This window comes from Protopterus annectens, chromosome 1.part1 (genome assembly GCF_019279795.1).
Source record: "Protopterus annectens isolate FY-2018-M chromosome 1.part1, PAN1.0, whole genome shotgun sequence".
NCBI classification, from domain to species: Eukaryota; Metazoa; Chordata; order Ceratodontiformes; family Protopteridae; genus Protopterus; species Protopterus annectens.
Window position 1 is genome coordinate 1,137,456,187 of NC_056726.1, and position 22,151 is coordinate 1,137,478,337.

The window sequence follows — 22,151 nt, forward strand, 5'->3', positions numbered from 1 at the left end:
TGGAGCTATGCCAGACTCTAAGCCAGTCACAAGCGGTGTCCCACAGGGCTCAGTCCTGGGACCCCTCTTGTTCGGCATTTATTTTTTCGAGGTACAGGCAAACATAGGAGGATTGTGGCTGACAAAGTTCACAGATGACTGCAAACTGGGCGCCATAATTGATACTCCAGCGGACACAAACATCCTTCAGAGAGGCCTCATAGAAATGGATAATTGGTGCCAGAGCCGTGGCCTTAAGCTGAACGCCAAAAAATGTATAGTCATACCCTTTGGGAAACACAAGGTACCGACAAATTACCACATAGGCGGTAATCCATTAAGTACAGAAGAGGTAATCAGGGACCTAGGGACCCAGGTTGACAGTAACCTCTCATTTGACACTCACATTGTCAAAGTGGTTAGGAAGACCTTCTATATTGCCCACCTTATCATGAAGGGTTTCACATCTAGATCAAGAGAGGTCATTGTGCCCTGTACTCTTCTCTTATCAGGCCAATGATTGAGTACAATGCCCCATTTGGGATGTATCTCACCCGACACCTGCAGCAGTTGGAAAGACCCCAAAAGTTCCTCACCAAGAGGATAAAGGGTCTTAAACATATGTCATATGCTGCCCGACTGAAAAAACTCCAGCTCTATTCAGTCGCATACCGCCTACTCAGAGGTGATCTGTGCCTGACGTACAAGGCCATGACCAATCCTGAATTAATGGACATGCTCCACCTTAGAAAATCCAAATCCATCAGAGCCACGAGAACAAGTGACTTAAACCTCAACACAGAAATAAATAGAAAGTGCTGGAGGGACAGATTCATAACCCAGAGGCTCCCTACACTCTGGAACAGAATCTCAGTCCATGTTAGGCAGAGCCCCTCACTGACTCTATTCAAGAGAAATCTCGACGAGTGGATGGGAGATCGTAGGTTTACCCCGGGGGTCATCTCTGTGTCACTACTAGACAGAGGCATAGTAAACTAAACCCTAAAAGGGCGTAGTATTCTCATCCTAAGGGGTGGTGTAAGCCACATACACTCTGGCTAGGCTTATAAATGCCCTAGGGCAGATAGCCTAGTACGAACCTATGAACCTATGAACCTATAGTTAGGTAGGTGTTTGAATCCTGCAATTGCTGTGTGTGCGATACTGTTGGTCAATGTGTTGTGGGTTTAGCTTTTACTACTGTATGACATATCAGTATAACAACAGTATGTGTATTGCACACTTCAGGTATCTGTGTGGCAAATACATATATGTACATGTGACCTCAGTTAGTTCATAGGTGTGAAGCCTGCTTTCTGCATGAATACATCTGTTACCTTTAACAGATTGTGCTGCTGCTTCTCAGACCTTTGGTCACATATGTATGTTTGTGACAAGGCCAGCCACTGTAGTGATCTGTGGCCTAGGTCATCTGCGTCACACACACCCTTGACAGTTTCTATAGAATAGTGAGTGAGGGTTCATGCCTGGGGTATATTTCAGACATGTTCAAACACAACAAAGTCTGTCAATAATGGACATTCATTATAGGTGTACAACAACTTTGTGGATATGCATACCGACACCTTATTGTTTATGTGATACACCAAGGGACTTCAGAATACCTATGGAAATGTGAATACCAAAGGACAGATGACATAACACTTGGCAGTATGTACACATTGGTACCCGTTCTACATGTTGGGGGCTACTACCTATGTGGTACTGTTGGAATACTATGTTTAGTAAATATGAATGACTATGCTATAGTTGGCTTATAGCTTTACAGCATGGGTTGGACAACAGGTATCTGTCTGTATGATACCCTTGTGGAGGATAAGTGTCTCATCCGGCGAATGCATTGTAGGCCACTGTATGCATTTCCAGATGTGGATGGACATATCCCTAGTGTGTTTGCTTGTACTTAAAAGGGCTATATGCCAAACATGAGTGGGCCAGGAATGGGTGGCGGTCAATACCACTGGTTACTGGTATAGTATAGAACTGGAAGGATCCAAATGCTACTGAGTTCCCTACATCTGTGTGTCAGTTGTCAAGACATCATCTAACAATTGTTATAGTCAGGCTGTCGAGGTTGTGTATACTATCAGAATGCAAACCAATGATAGATAGTAACAGTATCACCCACAGCATAGTGTCAAACCATGTCATACACACATGTGTACCCAAGTTAAAACATATGTGTATTAAAATGCATACTGGCCACCAATAGAAACAGGCCTGCTGAATCTAGCTTTGTTTGTATAACTTGAGCACTAATCCAGGCATTCTTTAAAGTATTCAATTGTATTTATTACTGCTTGGTAGTAACTTGATTAAAGTGTAGCTATCATTCTAAGTCTTTTGGATTAAGCACTTGGGCTTCAGACCAGTTGTTTTACATTAGGAAGGTTTGTGGCCTGCACTGCGGTGGCAGGACAGGTAGCTCACATCCTTCTAAGTTGGGAACTGCTGATTGAGGGCTCAGTGTCTGTTATTCTAAAAGTGTATTAATTCTAGTTTAAGCACTTGGGCTTCAGGCCAGTTATTTTACATTAAGAGGGTTCGTGGTCTGCACTCTTGTGGGAGGAGAGGCTGGACTCTGCCCTTCTGAGCTGGGAATTTCTGGTTAAAGGCTTATAGTGCCTACATATTTTAACTGCTTCTTACTGAAATTGGTACACCTTGTTTGCTGTAGCATAGACTAGATCCAGGCCTGCTGAATCTAGCTTTGTTTGTATAACTTGACCACTAATCCAGGCATTCTCTAAAGTATTCAATTGTATTTATTACTGCTTGGTAGTAACTTGATTAAAGTGTAGCTATCATTCTAAGTCTTTTGGATTAAACACTTGGGCTTCAGACCAGTTGTTTTACATTAGGAAGGTTTGTGGCCTGCACTGTGGTGGCAGGACAGGTAGCTTACATCCTTCTAAGTTGGGAACTGCTGATTGAGGTCTCAGTGTCTGTTATTCTAAAAGTGTATTCGTTCTGGTTTAAGCACTTGGGCTTCAGGCCAGTTATTTTACATAAAGAAGGTTTGTGGTCTGCACTTTTGTGGGAGGAGAGGCTGGACTCTGCCCTTCTGAGCTGGGAATTTCTGGTTAAAGGCTTATAGTGCCTGCATATTTGAACTGTTTCTTACTGAAATTGGTACACCTTGTTTGCTGTAGCATAGACTAGATCCAGGCCTGCTGAATCTAGCTTTGTTTGTATGCTTGTTGCTTGGTTGCTTGTTATTTCCCTGTAATGCTAATTCCACCTAAAATGTGGCTTTTCAGTGCTTCTGTGGATCCCTAGTGATATCTGCATTGCTTACTGTACTTATTTCCTTGTTTCACTTGAATGAAAGTTACTGTTTGTCGTTTTTGCATTTAATTTACCTGTAGCACATTGCATTTAAGTTACCTGGCACTTGCTCACTAAAGCAATTATATAGGTCAGAGCTAAAAAATTAAAAGCACTACACCCTCACAAACTCCCCTTGAATACCTTGTTCCCTATTGGCCCTTTTTTTTTATTTATAAAGGAATTCCCAATACTATTCTAGCATGTCCAAAGGTCAGTTGTCAATCTCCTCTCTGGTCCAGCTGGTGAATCTGGGAATCTTGAGGCAATGTTACAACTGCCTCATGTACACAGACAACCCTCTCCTCTTCCCAACAAATTCCAACACATGTGAGAGATGCAACCATATAGCCAAACTGGAGGCTAAGCTCTCTCAACTCAGTACTGGCATAACCAGTCAGGAGGAAAAGGAAACCACACTCACTACAATTCCAGTCTCACATAGACCTATCATGACAGCAAACAAAACACATAAGCACACAAAAACATACTCGGATGCTCAAAATAAAAATCTGCCTAAGCAGCAGAGACCTCCAAAGCAGACACCCAAGCAACCGCTACCCCAAAACAAAACACGTGCAACACATAGCTCACAAAGCCAGTGTGCCGAACAGTCACAGCCCTTAAGGATAAACAACACACCTGATACACTTGTAATAGGTGACTCTATCGTCAGGCACACTGACGTCTCACTCACCAGGCTGAACAAGGAGAAGGTCACAGTGAGCTGCCTATCAGGTGCTAGGATCCGCCACATAACACAAGCACTCAGGTCACTCCAAGGCAAGTACAAATATGACTCAGTCATTGTCCATGCTGGTGTGAATGACCTGAGATGTACCTCCCTGGACTACATAAAAAGAGACATAGAGGAGCTCTCTGATCATGTAGCCCAGGCCGGTATGACCCTAACCTTGAGTAGCATCTTACCTTTATCAAGAATGATGCCACAATATGAAGACAAGATGATCAATTTCAACAATTGGCTTAAGTAATGGTGTCATTCAAAGGGGATGCAATGCCTGTCAGCCTGGGATGACATGCTCGACAAGCCACGATGCTTCGCTAGGGACGGCTTGCACCTATCACCCCTGGGCTTTCGGATATTGGCAAAGGCTCTTGCTACCCCCATGGGGCCTTTTTTAGGCAAGGCTCAAAAGACAAACCCACCTCCATAGGTATCAGAAAGGATAAGAAACTAAGAGTAATGCTACTCTATGCCAGAAGTCTAAACCACAAGATGCATGCACTCGAAACTCTCCTTAGCATGGAGAACATCTATATCTGTGCAGTAACAGAAACCTGGTTCAAGGCTCCCGAGAGCACCACAGCACTACCAGGTTATACCTCATACCATGCTTTTCAGCACCAAAACTTGGACCGAACCACAAAAGGAGGGGGAGTATCAATATTCGTCAAAGATACCCACACCTCCAGGTTGGTGGCACAGCACGAAGCATCAGAGACTATCCATGTGCAACTAACAGTGGGTAAAACTGCCTTCCAGTTTATAGCCTGCTACAGCCACCCTCCCAAACCCAGGAACCCCACTCGGCCTTCCTGAAAATACTGGAAAATATGAAAGTCTCTCCAAACACCATTATATTGGGCGACTTCAACTGCCCAAACATAGACTAGGAGCATTACTCTAGCTCCAACACCCTAGCCCAAAGGTTCCTAGAATTTATAAACTCAAATGCTATGGAACAACTTGTTACCATTCCCACAAGAGGGGAAAACATACTGGACCTGATCATCACCAACATGGGGACTCTATGCTCCAGACCAGAAGTGTATCTCTCACTGGTAAGATCAGACCATAAACTAATCTCACTTGATATTCACATCCCGACCCCACCCCCTTCCCAGAAAATGACTGTGAAAAACTTCTGTAAAGCAAATTTCACACTCCTCAAAACCAAGGTGGAATCCTTCAAAGCCCCCGGGCCTGTGGAAAATACGGCCCAGATCACAGAATCCTTTATAAACGCATTCTATGAACACCTTCAGGAAAGCATGGATCATGTAATCCCAAATAAAACCAAGACCCAGTCCTCCAAATGCAGACGTCCTGTCTGGTGCACCCCAGCCATAAACAAACTATACAATAGAAGGAGGAAGCTACTACATGATAGAGCAAAATCCCAAAAAGGGAAGGCATCTCTGATCAGTATTATCAAAAAACTATGGGCACTCATAAAATCGTCTAAGGCCAGCTTCAAGAGAAAAATTGCACAGGACACTAAGAATAATCACAAGGCTTTCTTTAGTTATGTTAGGAACCTGGGTGGGAATTCCCAGATATGCTCAGAATTAGTTCAAAATGACAAAAAATACACCGAACCCACAGACATTGCCAACATCCTAGCTGACAGGTTCAACGCAAACTTCTCCCCCCCCCACCAAAAGGGCAAATATCTATCCCAGCAGAGTGCTGCCCCCCTGACATCTCAGATGCTCAGGTAAGAGCCGCCCTCTCCAAAGCCAAAAACACAGCATCAATGGGACCAGACGTTGTCCCGGGCTGCATCCTACATGAAATCCAAGAAGAGCTAAACCCAAATATAAAACTACTGTTCAATCTCAGCCTTACTACAGGATATGTCCCCAAAGAGTGGCGTACAGCAATGGTGGTCCCTCTCCACAAAGGTGGTGCCTCAATGGATCCTGGAAACTATCACCCCATAAGCCTGACTAGCTTGGTCTGCAAAGCTATGGAAAGGATCATCATGGATCTTATAAATAAAGATATTGGGGACCTACAGACACTGGATTCTACCCAGTTCGGTTTTGTTAAGGGCAGATCCTGCCTCTTAAACCTGGTTGATTTCTTTGAAACAGTCACCAAGGCCATTGACGAGGGGAAGGTGGTCCACACAGCCTACCTGGACCTCGCAAAAGCCTTTGATACAATACTCCACTTGGGCATTATAGATAAGCTCACCAGCTTAAATATAAAGCCCTATGTCACTATATGGGTTGCAAACTGGCTCAAGGACAGAACCCACATGGTTAGAATTGCTGGAGCCATGTCAGACTCCAAACTAGTTACAAGTGGCGTCCCACAAGGCTCAGTCCTGGGACCTCTCTTGTTCGGTATATATTTCTCAGAGGTACAGGCCAACATGGAAGGACTGTGGCTGACCAAGTTTGCAGATGACTGCAAACTGGGCGCCATAATCAACTCTCCAGCCGACACAAGCATCCTCCAAAAGGGCCTCATAGAAACAGACAACTGGTGCCAGAGCCATGGCCTCAAGTTAAACGCCAAAAAGTGTATAGTCATCTCCTTTGGCAAAAACAAAGTGCCCACAAATTACCACTTAAGTGGTAATCCATTAAGTACAGAAGAAGTAATTAGGGACCTGGAGACCCAAGTTGATAGCAATCTCTCATTTGACAACCACTTGGCCAAAGTGGTTAGAAAAACATTTTATATAGCCCACCTAATCATGAAGGGATTCACATCTAGATCAGGGGAGGTCATCGTGCCTCTTTACTCATCCCTCATCAGGCCCATAATTGAGTACAATGCACCTTTTGGATGTACCTTACCAGACACCTGCAGCAACTGGAAAGACCCCAAAAGTACCTCACCAAGAGGATCAAAGGGCTCAAACAGATGCCATATGCTGCCCGGTTAAAGAAACTCCAGCTCTACTCAGTGGCATACCGCCTGCTCAGAGGTGATCTGTGCCTGATGTATAAAGCCATGTCCAACCCGGAATTAATGGACTTGCTGCACCTCAGAAAATCCAAATCCCATCGAGCTACACGCTCGAGAGACTTGAACCTCAGCACTGAAATAAATAGGACATGCTGGAGGGACAGATTCATAACCCAGAGGCTCCCTTCACTCTGGAATAAAATCCCAGTCCAGGTTAGGCAGAGTCCCTCATTGACTATCTTCAAGAGGAATCGTGATCAGTGGATGGGGGATCATAGTTTTACCCCGGGTATCACTTCTGTGTCACTGTTAGACAGAGGCACAGTATACTAACCTCAAAAAAGGGCATAGCAAAATTAATTTAAAATGGGTGGCGAAACTCAAACACACTCTGGCTAGGCTTATAAATGCCCTAGGGCAGATAGCCTAGTATGAACCTATGAACCTATGAACCTATGAAGTGTTGACACTGTGTAATACAGGGCATGTCACCCTTCCCATGTGTCCACTATGCACGTACATGCAGACAGTGCACCTCCACCATGTTCACAAATGTACACCTGCAAATCTGTACTGTACACATTACACATGTACTGTCCACTCACCAACAGATGCTGCCAAAACTACACACATCAGCCAAATGGCACATGGGTGGACAATACATTTTTGGAAATAACACTGTTGTAAACAATACTACATTGATAATCATAGCTTTAATGCATCATGCCTGCTCAGATATACCTACAAGGATATCATTACACTGTACTGTTGACAACATACTAACATTTCTACACTGCTATAAAGTCACCCTGTGCATCAGCACCATGTTAACCTGTTCCTGCATCAATGTTACAGATGGCGGGAGGTGGCACAGTTTCATCATATGCACAGGCTGTGTTGTTGGTTTGCCAGAGCCCGACATTGACCCATCCAATCGACATGTATGTGTGTGTGTGTGTGTGTGTGTGTGTGTGAGGGACAACAGTACAGCATGGGTCAATGTTTGTGTAATGTGAGTGTGTATGTGTAAAGCCTAGGTGTCTGGTTTATGTGTGCATGTGTCTGCATGCACACAGTTCTACCATGTGGCTGCCATATATGGGAGGTTGTGGGACAGCCACAGACTGTACCTGACAGGCTGTACAGATCACCATCTCTGGCTATGCACACAGTACCTGTGCCTGGCAGGGGTGCAACGGACAGTATCAGGTACTAAGCCAGACTGGGTACTATCATCTGAGGCAGAGTGGTGTTGACTGGACCCATGTCCCTGCTGGGACTGGCCAGAGCCATGTGCACGTGGTCGTCTATGATGGTCTATTGACAGCCCAGCCCCAACATTGCTGGGGCTGGTGCTGCCACTATGGGAGTGGCTGTGACTTGTGTGTGGTCCACAATGACTGCCAGCCAATGATGTTGCTGCCATACATCCACGTTGACGTCTCGGCCAGCCTGCACTGTCCTGGCACATGGACATGACACTGCAGAGGACATCTGTTGTCTCCCCTAAATGTGTATCAATGGCCTTGGTGTAGTGATGGACGGCACCAGCAAGGTCACGGATACTGTCATTGATAGCGGTGTTATGGGCCCTCTGCACCCTCAGTCCCTGTCTGGTGTACCGTTCCATACGTGCCTGTGCCTGCATTACAGCCCGGAATATACCTGAGGTTGTAAGACCTGTAGGGGCACATCTGCCAGGGGCATTATGACCAGCAGTGCTCCCATGAGAACTCCTGGACATCCACCTATATGGTACCATTCCAGAAATCTGGGTATGGCTGCTGTGAGGGGATGCATGTGCCATAGATACCACACTATCCTGGTCAATGCCTACTGTATGCTGTCCCTCAGCTAATGTCATTGGTGATGAGGGATGTATTGGCAGTATGAATGTGTGCATAGATGATGTGGATAGCTGTGTACTGTCGATTGGCGGACCAATGACAGACCCTGTCAAACCTGATTGTGCCACAACACATGTATCATCATTTCCACTATTTGTGGCAATGTCTTCAGGTTCTCTGCTGCACTCAACCAACACAACCTCAGCACCTGTGAGAGGAAGACAGGAAACACACTTTACAATATGTACATGATGTTAGCACACATGCACATATGCACACATGAGCACATGCACACATGAACACATGCACACATGCACACATGAACACATGAACACATGCACACATTAATACATGCACACATGCACACATGAACACATGAATGCATGCACACATGCACGCATGCACACATGAACACATGCACACATGCACACATGCACTCATGAACATATGAACACATGCACACATGCACACATGAACACATGCACACATGCACACATGAACACAAATACACTACTCACTAAAGTAGACACACACACACACACACACACACACACACACACACACACACACACACACCAACAGCAATCCAGAACATACCCATTAGTGGTTGATGGTGGAGTACGGTATCACAAGCCAAAGAGTCCTATCACACGTGTCAGCATGCAGGATGTGTGTTGCTCAACAGCATGCAGTGTGAGTGTAGAGAGTCCTTGTTAAAAACAGTATACATGCCTTTGATGCATGTGTGTTGTTCAATGATTGGCCTCACCCTGGAACACAATGTGTACATCGATGCAACATTGCTGTGCAAGTATTAAATGCTTTTCAATGTCCTGTGCACCATCACTCACAGGTATACATACCATGGCTGGATGCACACAACTGTCAGCTGTATAGCAATGAATGCTATGCCTAGTACTGCAGTTACTGTAACTGGATGTAGTGTACTACCATGACCCATCATCAGGCAGTATCATGTGGTCACTCAAGGCCACTAATGTGTGCCACACTGGCAACTATCTTGCTGTACCTGAACTGCAGCACTGTGGCAACATTAACCATTTCACAGGCAGTTGTTACATGGGTATGTAAGGTGTTCAATAGGGAGCATTGCCTAACATGAATGTGTTGTTTGTTGAAGAGTTTTGCACCGCCCCATGATAGGCCTCTACCCCTCAGGTAATGTATGTGTGCTGTGTGGATGACATTTGGGATACTGGAGTCTGACCTTACAGCAGGTGTCTAAATACACCATGTTTATCATATTAACATGTACTGCGTATGGCATGGTGGTGTATCTTGTGTGCATGTGTATTGACTCTGCCTATACAATGTCCACTACAGTGTACCACAATTGTTTGGGATGCTCTGTGTATAGCATGTGTTTGAGGCAGCTACTCATGGTACTAGGACGTGCATAGTCCCACAGGAAACATGCAGAGCATGCACTATGTGTAGGTGTTTTACATGTGTATATGGCCTACAACTCACTTATGACATGCACATGTTATTTGCCATATTAAATGTAGAACACTCACCAGCATGAGTCTGCTGTCTTGCTGTCACACCAGAGGGACCTACAAGGATATGAGACAGTTTGTCAGTGTCAGCAACTATGGCATTGCTGCTGTGAGTTTACAATTTTACAGTAGTGCAATGGTTGACAGTCACAGGCATACAGATTATGTTCCAAATTATCAGTATTGCACAACACCAGGCTCCACATCTTCCAAATATACAGTACACATGTGACATGTGCATGTTCTAACAATCGAGCTAACAGTAGTCTACAGATATGCCATGTTACCTGCACGCTCCGAGTCAACTTGCTGGGTGAGTCCGGCCTCCATGATGACACATGTCTTTTGTAGTGGTTGTCCAGGATCCACCATTCTGAGGAGCAGCTCTTCCACTCTGGTGAGGGGCAGATGTAATGCTGCACCACCACCTGTGGCAAGCTGTTGTTTGCGGACATCGGAGGCATGCTGCCGGACATGTCTAATTAAATCACTGCAGTGATGGCATACCAGTTCATAAGTCCGGTTATGCATGCCTACATCATTAACCTGACGGACAACATCTTGCCACAGTGCAGTGCACTCATGCTGGTCCTGGCTGGTTCTGGAGAACAGCAGGGTGTGATGTTGTACTTGGGTGGATATAATGATTTCCTCCTCTTCAGGGGAATACGCAGGGTTGCGATGGTGAGACATGTCCCTGGAAGACAATAAAACAATTATTGTGAGCAAGTCATGTGGCACACTTAACATTCTAAAGTATAGCTATCAATGAAATGCCATATATAGCAACCTATTGGCTGTCAGTAGATACACACTTTTAATACCACACATCAGTGCTCAGCCCACAACTGCCTGATAGTACCTGGCATGTTCTATATATTAAACCATGTTCTGCACAGCAACAAAGTGAAACCAGTATGTAAGACTATACAACAGCACATGGCACACTGTATGTGACACAATGTACGACCTAGCCACAGGAGGTATATATGAAGCTAATGCATACAGAAATATGTCATCCATTGAAATGATTGTAAAGTACAGTTATAGTACTACCAGTACACCACACTACTTGTTGATAGCAAACCCCTAAGCAACATATGTGCACATTCATCAATATAGGTGGCATACTGCTGTACTACACTATACATGTTGCTAGATATGCACTTATATCCTGTAATACACTTACGACCAAGGCCATGTTACAGGCATACCAACACACACATCAAACATACCTACAAGACACAAAGGTATGGCAACCCAGATGAGCTTTACCTGTGAACCATACAGTACTGTGTGTCAGCACCTACAAAACTTTATGCCTGAGGTATGTAATGTGTGAGGACTACATGTAACAAACAAAAAAGTGTTTCCAAGCAATGTGGATATACACCATACTGTGCTGTTTAGGCCTATAGCTTCAGGTAGTACTACAGTTCATACGGAATTTGTATTCACTAGTGTTAACAATCAATAAGCATACATGTACTGCTTTAGCCTACAATGGCACACTCCAGTCAACACCATGGGACTACGTCACACCGTATGCCATACTGCTTTTCCTGCCTAGCAATAGCAAACATATCTTTTGTGGGGATCAGAGCTAGAACACTACATACCATGATATAAACAGTTTCCCACTAGGCTATCACACATATACACAATGTTGACACATTCACCTACACATTCACCATCACACTCAGTCAACCTCACATAGCAATTAATGCAACATGTACATGCGTGTGTGTATCGGGTCCTAGGTAGCTCATAGGCTATTAGCCGTAGGGCCTATAGAAGCCTAGCCATATGGTACCCTGCCCTTCAACACTCATGTAATTTAAGTTCATGTGCCCTGTCATGCAGAGCCACAGAGGTGATTCCCAGGTTGTATTTCCTATCTCACATCCATTCATCATGATTATTCATGATGACTGCTAATGAAGACCTTTCTTTGCTATTGATAGGTAGTTAGTTCTAGAGTATGGTATGTGTCTGAGATAAGAATGTACCACTCCAGCATGTTCTGCTTTTTGACGTTACAAGGTTTAAATCAGTACAGTGTGTAGCTTGTAGGGATTTTGATATGTTTACGTGGAGCATGCCCAACACCTGTGTGTTTGGTATAGCTTTGTATGTTAGGCAGAGGGTGGCTCTGGGTAGGCGGCATGCGACACAGTGTAGGTGTGGTTTTGTAAGACAGTCTGCATAGGGCATCTGTTTGAGTCTGATAATACTCTTTGTGAGGTTTGTGCCTGGCGTCTACAGTTGCTGTAGATGTCTTCTGAGGTACATACCAAAAGGGCCATTGTACTGTATGATGGGTTTTATGATTGATGAGTAGAGTGGAACACTGACCTCTTATTCCATGGATGACACACCTTTTCTGATGACATGTGGACCATACACACTTTACATGACTAGTGTGGCACTGTGATTGTCAAAAGGGACACTACTGTCCACCTGTGTCCCATGGCCTTTTATCACACTTTTGGTGTTGAGTAGACTACCACCTATGTGGTAGTTCATGGGTACAGAGTTTTTAACAAAAGGGATGTCAATACATTTACAACATTGAGCTTGAGCATACATATAAACATCCATTGGTGTACATATAGATTTACATGTAGGCACATATACAGTCCACCTTTCATGGTGGGAATATCAATTATGCAAAGGTTAAGAGGGATACAGTTATGTAGTAATTTTGCACAGTCTTGTGCAGAATGCATTGAAGGTATTCTCAGCCCATGTATCTTTAGCAGGACTCCCTGTCTGGAAGACTAAAAACTTAACAAATCATACCCACAGTGTTTAAACACCACATGTCATATACCAGTACTGTATGCTGTCTTGTTTGACACACACTACAACCTACATGAAAATATGCACATAACAACCTTCACCAACATATATATGTCTACCCTTCACAAACAGTTGCAGTATGTCCCTTGCTCTATGCACATGTTAAGATGCTAAGATATCTGACACATAAATATCTCTCCATATGTGTGTGCCATACACACACAAGGTCCACACTGTTGAAAGTCTGTAGACCTCATGGATGACCTGTTGGGCCTTGCTACAACATGAACAGTTTTCACATGTGTGCATAACAGTAATATTACAGGGAGTATTTATAGCTGCTAATGCTACATTACTATACTAGCCTGGTACAGCAGTTGCCAATGCTAAGCTACACATTATATGACTATCGTGCATGTGTTACTCTGGCACATCCAGGTTTATATAGCTGTTTGCACTACTCCCCCAAACAGCCATTATACACAGTACTGTACAGAACATAGATGACATGATCAGATGTTTGACATTTAATGCTGAGCTACATATGTCACAGTTATGTCCCACTGCACACAGCTACACACAATTTGTCCATGGCAGTAGTCATGCATGGCATCAGTTCACACATACCTACTGCTGCCACATATGCATGTTTCAAAGTATTTACAGTAGTCTTCAAAAACATCTACTATTTGTCGGTAACCACATATCTGTTATATACCTGTTTGTCACTTTCAAGTCCGTCTGTGTATGTTTTGACAATTTTTCTTTTGGTATTACTTAAGTAAAGGTTGCTTTTACTTAATTTCTTTTGGTTATTAATTATTTTTTTTTTACTTAATTAAAATATTTGGTTAGTAATTCAGTCAACTCTTTTTACTTAATTAAACTTTTGTGTTATTAAGTAATAATTATTATTTACTCCTCCCCAGGTTCACTGATGCTTAAACACGTGCAATGTAATGATTGCATGTGGGGATAGCAAGTACAGTCTGCTTTTATAGGTATCTGCACATGTGCATGTGATGCCCTCTGCACCAGTTGGTGCCCAGCATTTGGTAAATGCATACAGCCTGCTGTGTGGTAATTGCAGTACTCAGTGTCATAGCAACCCAATGCTATAAATTGCTAAGTTTTGTAGGCATAGCCCTATCAGAGTGGGGCCCATGCTTGTTTGCTGTGAACACTGTTGTTTAAGTCAGAAGGTTGGTATACTTCTTATATCTGAAACTAGAGGTGTAGACAGTGATGTACATGTTGTACTCAGACCTGACTGTTGCCACTTCCAGTACAGAGCTATCAGTGTAGAGTTTAACTCACCCCTACAAATGCTTACACAGGATATATGTGAGTATGTAGTTTATTTTCTACTTATGTAATTAACTGCCATACAAAAGTAGTTATTGAGAAGTATTCTTTTGGCACATGAACTGCTTGTGAACTGTTATACTGTGCATATTGATGTACTCACTTCTGCAGGGTTTGTGTATTTTTATTGTTGACATTAGCACAGGATTCTCAGGTAAACTGGACAATTCCACTACTGAGTATGCCTACCTACATCCTTGGTAGACCCTAAATACACACGTATATTAAAAAATTGGGTGGGGTGTAGACATACAGAGAGCATTATGTCTTACTGTGTGAGTGTTATCTTTATGGACTTAAAGGATTGGTGTGTACCTGTTAGTTTATCAAGGCAGGTGATCTGTCTGCATAGTTCCCAACTGTGAACCTATCCAGATGGTAGCCAGATGTTAGCCTGTTATTCTTTGTCTGTGCAACTCACAGGTGTTTTCAGCACTGGTACAATGGGATTGTTACAGTCAGTTGCTACCAGTACATGGCTACATCCTTTGGTATTTCTGTGTTGTACTCCTACATGAGGGTATGCTTGTGGAAGTCCTCCCAAAGCTATTTGCAGAGTGTGTAACAGCAGATAAGCTGGTATGCTTGTGTGTGTGTGCCTCTGCCAGGCCTATGAAACACTCAGATACATATTTGCTTGGAGTCAGGGATAGGTAGTTAAAAGTGAGGTACACCTTCCAAATAATAGAGACAGTAAGTGTAGACTTGTGTGAAGCAGTGCATATGGATTAGTGCACCCTTTATGAAGTACAAGCGGTGTCTACTGTTATTATTGTCATTATTCATTGTGTAATACACCACCTCTTTGACTAACGTCAGTACTTTTCAGAGTGATTCAGGGGGACACAGCTAAAATATGTTTCAGAATCAGGGACATCCCTGAAAAGTAGTCACAGTTAGGAAGTATGGCCTCTGCCCTAATCAGATATGCCAATGTTTGTCCTGCTATGATACTGTGTGGGGGTTGTAAAGTGCCTCTATAACATTATTTGCTGCTAGAATGACTGCTTATCTTATCACAGTCATGTAATGCAATTCCACAACAATTGCTGGTAAAGATACACAGAACAAGTGTTATGGCCTTCCGATTTTTCCTTTACATTCACTCATTGTATTGCATGATATATTTATTTGAGCACTAAGTTATTGTATATCTGCTGTGGCTTAGTGGTACTTCATGCAGTCAAGTGTATCCAAGGTTTGGGGTTTGAGACTGACAGAGGTGTTTTATTTTGCTACTGAGCAGAATAAGGGCTCTGACATGCAGAGTGATTAAGGCACTTTTAAGCAGTTGTAAACGGGTTTACATGAGTTTGCGCGATGCTTAGCTAAGCACACACATGCGCACACTCGCTCAAACCCGCTAACTACTGCTTAAAAGTGCTTACTCCTGCTAACACCCGCGCTAATTTCTTTGAAAGAAAAGAAAATGGGGAGATAGGAAAGTGGTGAAAAAGGGGGCACAAAGAGGGAAAGACAGTAGGGAAACCAGCTCAGGATATGCAGGATAGGTGTAGGGAAGGTCCATAGCTGCCCATTTCTTTACCAGCAACAGCTGTGCATATGTGAGATATTTGTAGTGAAATTTTAAACCTTCCACCCCTGAGAGAGGGGTAAGGACAACAAAGTATGTTGTACTGCCAATTATAATTATCAGTTTACATGTCCGGCAGACGTGTGCGAAATGGACACCCATGTATGGGGCATCATTTTTTTGTGGGAACAGATTGCCCTTTTTTTTCTTTTTTTTTTCAGGTGAGACTGGAATGTGAGGCAGAGGAAGTAGGTATATTTGGGGAGATAGGTTGGGGAGGTAAACAGACAAGAAAAACAAGACGCATACAGGGGCGGAGTATGACACATGGGATGGGAGAACACAATTGACTGGGATGGATGTTTGGAAATCGCAAGCCCATGAGCCCACAGATGGTAACAGTGGAACTGAGATCCCCACCCATGGGCAGTCAACACTGCACCTTCACAGCCCCAAGGATGGCTGTGCTGGGGGCTGCGTAGGAGGGGCAGGCTCACCCGTGAGTTGCTCCACTCTCGCCTCGAGCTGGCGTAGGGGATCAGTGACTAAACATTGGATCTCCCTACGCACCACAACCTGGACCCTTCAGAGGGTGACAGGTGGCCCTTCTCTGCAAACGCTTGCAGGGGGGAGACGAGCCCCATCCCCTACAGTGCTTCCACCTGAAGGTGACACAGGACCAATGGAGGAGGGTAGCAAAGGCTGGCACTGGACCTGCTGGTGCCAGGTGCAATCGCCAGCTGAGGAGGGACAGGTGGGTCTGCTGGGACCGGCCTTCCCATACGTTCTGTGATTAGGTGTGTTTAATTACAACATAGACAACAGCATTCCAAAGTAGTTGTAACAGCATGCAGTAATATTCCCATTAACCCAACACACCAGGGTTCCAACAGTTGAACAGCAAGCATAACACATGCATATATTGAACGGCAGTGGACATTACAACAGCATGCAGGGATGAGTGGTGGCAACAGGCCTCCAAGATTGTGGTGTTTGAACAGGGCACATGCATCAAAGTAAATGCAGATATTTATAGAACAATAGGACATATGTTCCAACAAATGTTTTGAGATTAGACATACCCATTGAGTGTGGAATTGCATTGTTTATGCACATACAGTAGGGTGTAAAAAGAAACCTCCATTAACATCTTATAAGTACTTTTAGTCTACACTACATTCCTATTGACTGCAGGTGTATATCCCCTACATGTTTTATTACACTAGGCAACATGCATTAGGTTGTGTAATGGGTTTGGCTAGTTCATTATATACCTGACCTATATCTGACATACTAACTGTCCAAGATGCAGATATTACTTCTACATAGTTATATTTTTATTTATATTTATGTATCTACATATCTGGATGTGTTCATGTGACATTTTCAGTTAAATTTCTACAGAACTCTACATTTCATGTAGCACACTCACATTTCTGGGGAACACATTGACAAGCTACTCATATGCCAGATTTACCTATGCATGCCAGCCATTAACCGACTGTTGAGGACTGTATATATGCTTCACAGCTACTGGCACTTCCTTCATCCACTTTATATGGGACTGCCCAACTGTGGGTTGACAGCACTTAATACAACAGTACTATTTATATAATGCAAGGGTACAACAACATTTCAAAGTAAGTGACACAGACACATTCCAAGTATTATACCTTTATTAATTACATTACACACTTTTCTATAGGCTTTCTCCTTTATTTGATATTACAGTGCATACGAAAGACTTATTCAAGACATATTATACCTTTATTAATAGGTTACAACACTTTTTTTTAGGCTCGCTCACTTATTTTATATGACAGTACATGCAGAGATATTATTCCAGACTTATTTTACCTTTCTTAATGGGTTACTACACTCTTTTTCTGGCTATCTGACTTATTTTATATAACAGTACATGCAGAGAAATTATTCAGGGCATTTTATGGCTGTATTATTGGATTACAACACTTTTTTCACGCTCTGTCACATATTTTATATAATAATACATGCAGAATAATTACTAACCTGCCTGGTGGTGCAGCCTTAGCAGCCTATCTGCATAGGCTTACTGATTTGCAGCATGGACACCTGCAGCTGTGAAGTAAATGAAGGGATACTGAGACATACCTATCCATTATATAGACTATATTAGCATGTCTTACATACTGCATTCCATGGCTACCTACTCAGTAGTGGGGCATCTTGCATGTGACAGGCCTTCTGTATCCATTGATTCAGTCAGTCCTGCTTCCATCTCTTCAGGTCTGCATGGTGGTGATGGACCTGCTCACCAGTCCAAGGGATGCCTGTGGCACTGGTGAGATCATGAGCTAACTGATTCCAAGCCTCTGCTTTGTACTCTGTCCCTTGGAACTGGCCCTGCAGGAGTCTAGACTCATGACGGTGGACAAGGAGCCAAACCATGTATTTTGACTCCTCGATGCCCCAGCGTTGCGCTCGAAAGTGAGTACCCACTCCAGCACCAGCCATTCTAACTGCAGATGGGAGCTACAATCAGTTATGGTGAGTATTCCCACCTTTGGAGCTTAAATATGCTGCATTTCCCACACTTTTTTGTGATTGGCCATTTTTGAAAATTCTCGGCTGACTGCAGACCTGCTTAGCAATGGTTAATCTACCATTTATAAGTATATGTATGTTAACAGTGGATGTTTATCCTAAGCTGTCATGGCTTAGTGGTTCAGTACTTTGATTATGGTGCACAGTGTCCCGGGTTTGAATCTTGTCATTGCTTTTTATTTTACTACTGCCCAGACAGGCTAGGGGGAGTGGCTGTGTTTCGGCAACTTTGCTCTACGTTGCTCCATGTTGCCCTACGGTGCGCTGGTTAGCACGGTGCACAGCTCCGCGCAAGCCTATTGTGCTGGGTAAAGCACTGCTTAGCTATGGGCAACTATATTGCGCTGGGTAAAGCGCTGCTTAACTATGGGCAACTACACTGTGCTGGGTAAAGCGCTGCTTAACTATGGGCAACTATATTGTGCTGGGTAAAGCGCTGCTTAACTACGGGCAACTATATTGCACTGGGTAAAGTGCTGCTTAGCTATGGGCATTTATATGTCAGGATCCTTCTTACATTTCTATATATACATTTTGTTCACTGATACATAGGCCATTTCAATGCTTTTTAGTTAAATGTTATTCATATATGTCAGGAATTATTTCATATACTAATTTAAAACATAAAATAGAAAGGGGAGTGGTGGGACTCGAACCATGAATGCCTCCTCTTTGTGCGAAGGCTCTACCACTACGCTATTACTATTTGGATTAATTTGCATAAACATTTCTTATTATGCTCTTCAATGTCAAAATTGCTAACTGCAGCTAAGCAATGGGCACACCCGTGCAAACACGCGCAAATGCGAGCAGCTATATCGGGAATTATAAGAAAAATAATTAAAAGTTTTACATTTTATAACTGTACTGGGGGTTTACAATGTGAGGGAGTGTAGTGTTGGGTATGTAGACATTTGAGCGGACTTGCTCATGTATGTTGACATTTCACAATTCAGACACTTGCAGGGGTGTGGACCTTTGGACTGCTCGGCAGTCAGCCACGCCTCCTGCCTTCCTGCACGGTCCGTGTTAGACTTGGCGTGGAGTCACCATGCCCTCATGAATATGCATGGCACTCTGACGTCATACCATTCAACTGCAGTTTCCGAGTAGGACTTATTTAGTCTTACACGGAGGATTCATGAATCCAGGGGATTCATTTTACAGTTCAGATTATATTTTGTCAAAATGTTAATAATAGCATTTCAAGGGCCCATTTAATATTTAAACTGATATTTTAAATGAATAGCTATCAGTTACCAAGTGAGTTTGTACAGAGTTTGAGGTAAGTGCAAAGATAACATGTTGCAAAAAGTAATATGTATCTTTTCATATGCTCTAGGTTCATAGGTTCATAGGTAGGTACTAGTCTATCTGCCCGAGGGCATTTATAAGCTTAGCCAGAGTGTGTCAGCTTTCACCGCCCCACTGATTAAATAACTGAGCCTCTGTCAAGAAGAGCCAATGAAGTGATCCCAGGGGTGTATTTTCTGTTACCCATCCACTCGTCAAGGTTTCTCTTGAAGAGTGTTAGTGAGGGGCTCTGCCTAATATAGTTAGGAATTTTGTTCCAAAGCATGGGGAGTCTTTGTGACAGGAGTCTATCCCTGCAGCATGTTCTATTTATTGTTGTGGTGAAGTTTAGCTCTCTAGAGCGAGTGGCTCGCAGTGACTTGGATTTCTTTAGGTGGAGCATGTCCATCAATTCTGAGTTGGACATGGCTTTGTAAGTCAGGCAGAGATCACCTCTGAGTAAGCGATATGCGACTGAGTACAGCTGGAGTTTTTCCAGTTGGGCTGCATAGGACATATGTTTGAGGCCAGTAATCCTCTTGGTGAGGTACTTTTGTGGTCTTTCTAGCTGTTGGAAGTGTCGTGTGAGGTACATCCCAAATGGGACATTGTACTCTATGATGGGTCTGATGAGTGACAAGTAGAGGGGCACTATAACCTCTTTATTTCTAGATGAGAACCCTTTAGTAATTAGATGGGCTACATAGAAGGATTTCCTAACTACTTTGGCAATATAATTGTCGAAGGAGAGATTACTATCTACCTGGGTCCCCAGATCTTTTATTACCTCTTCTGTATTAAGGGGGCTGCCACCTATGTGGTAGTTCATGGGTGTTTTGCTTTTCCCAAATGGGATGACTATGCATTTTTTTGTCATTTAGCTTGAGACCATGATTTTAACACCAGGTGTCTGTCTCAGTAAGGCCCTTTTGGAGAATGTCTGTGTCAGCCAGAGAGTCAATTATGGCTCCCAGTATGCAGTCATCGGCGAACTTGGTTAGCCATAGTCCTCCTGTGTTTGCCTGTACTTCTGAGAAGTATATGCCAAGCAATAGGGGTCCCAGGACTGAGCCTTGTGGGCCACCACTTGTGACTGGTTTAGAGTCGGACCTGGAGCCTGCTATTCTTACTGTGTGAGTTCTGTCTGTAAGCCATTTGGTAACCCATCTCGTGACATAGGGGTTTATGTTCAGGCTGGTGAGTTTTTCTATAATTCCCGAGTGAGGAATGGTGTCAAAAGCCTTGGCGAAGTCAAGGTAGGCTGTGTGAACTACTTTCCCCTCATCTATGGCCTTGGTGACTGTCTCAAAGAAGTCAACTAGGTTTAGTAGGCATGATCTGCCCTTAACAAAGCCAAACTGGGTTGGGTCAAGTGTTTGGAGGTTCCCAATGTCTTTGTTAATGAGTTCCATGATGATGTGCTCCATAGTCTTGCAGACAAGGCTAGTCAGACTTATGGGGCGATAGTTACCAGGGTCAGTTGTGGCCCCTCCTTTGTGGAGCATAATAACCGTTGCTGTGCGCCATTCTTTGGGCACGTAGCCTGTGGAGTGGCTGAGGTTGAACAGTGTGTTTAGGTGGGGGGTTAGTTCGTTCTGTAGTTCATGCAAGACGCAGCCTGGGACACCATCTGGCCCCACTGATCCTGTGCTTTTGGCTTTTGAAAGGGCTGTTTTCACCTGTGTGTCTGTGATTTCTGGGACACTACACTTTTCCGGTATTGTTGTGGGCCCTTTTGGAGGTGAGAGGGGGGTGAAGTTTACACTGAATCTATCTGCCAGGATGTTGGCAATATCAGTGGGTTCAGTATATTTTGTGCTATTTTGTACTAGCTCAGAGCATATCTGTGAGTTGCCACTTAGATTCTTGACATAACTAAAGAAGGCTTTGTAGTTATCTTTTGAATCCTTGGCTATTTTTCATTTGAAGTTAGCCTTGGAGGATTTTATGAGGGACCTTAGTTTCTTACTGATACTGATCAGGGATGTCTTTCCTTCTTGGGCTTTGCTTTTTTTCTGAACTAGTTTCCTCCTTCTATTGTATAGCCTGTTTATGGCAGGGGTCCACCAGACCGATTTCCTTCTCTTAGGGGAGTGAGTCTTAGTTTTGCTAGGGATGGCACAATCCATGCATCCTTGTAGCTGCTCATAGAATGCATTTGTAAAGGTTCCTGCATCTTGGACACTGTTATCCTTTAGCGTGGGGGCTGTGAA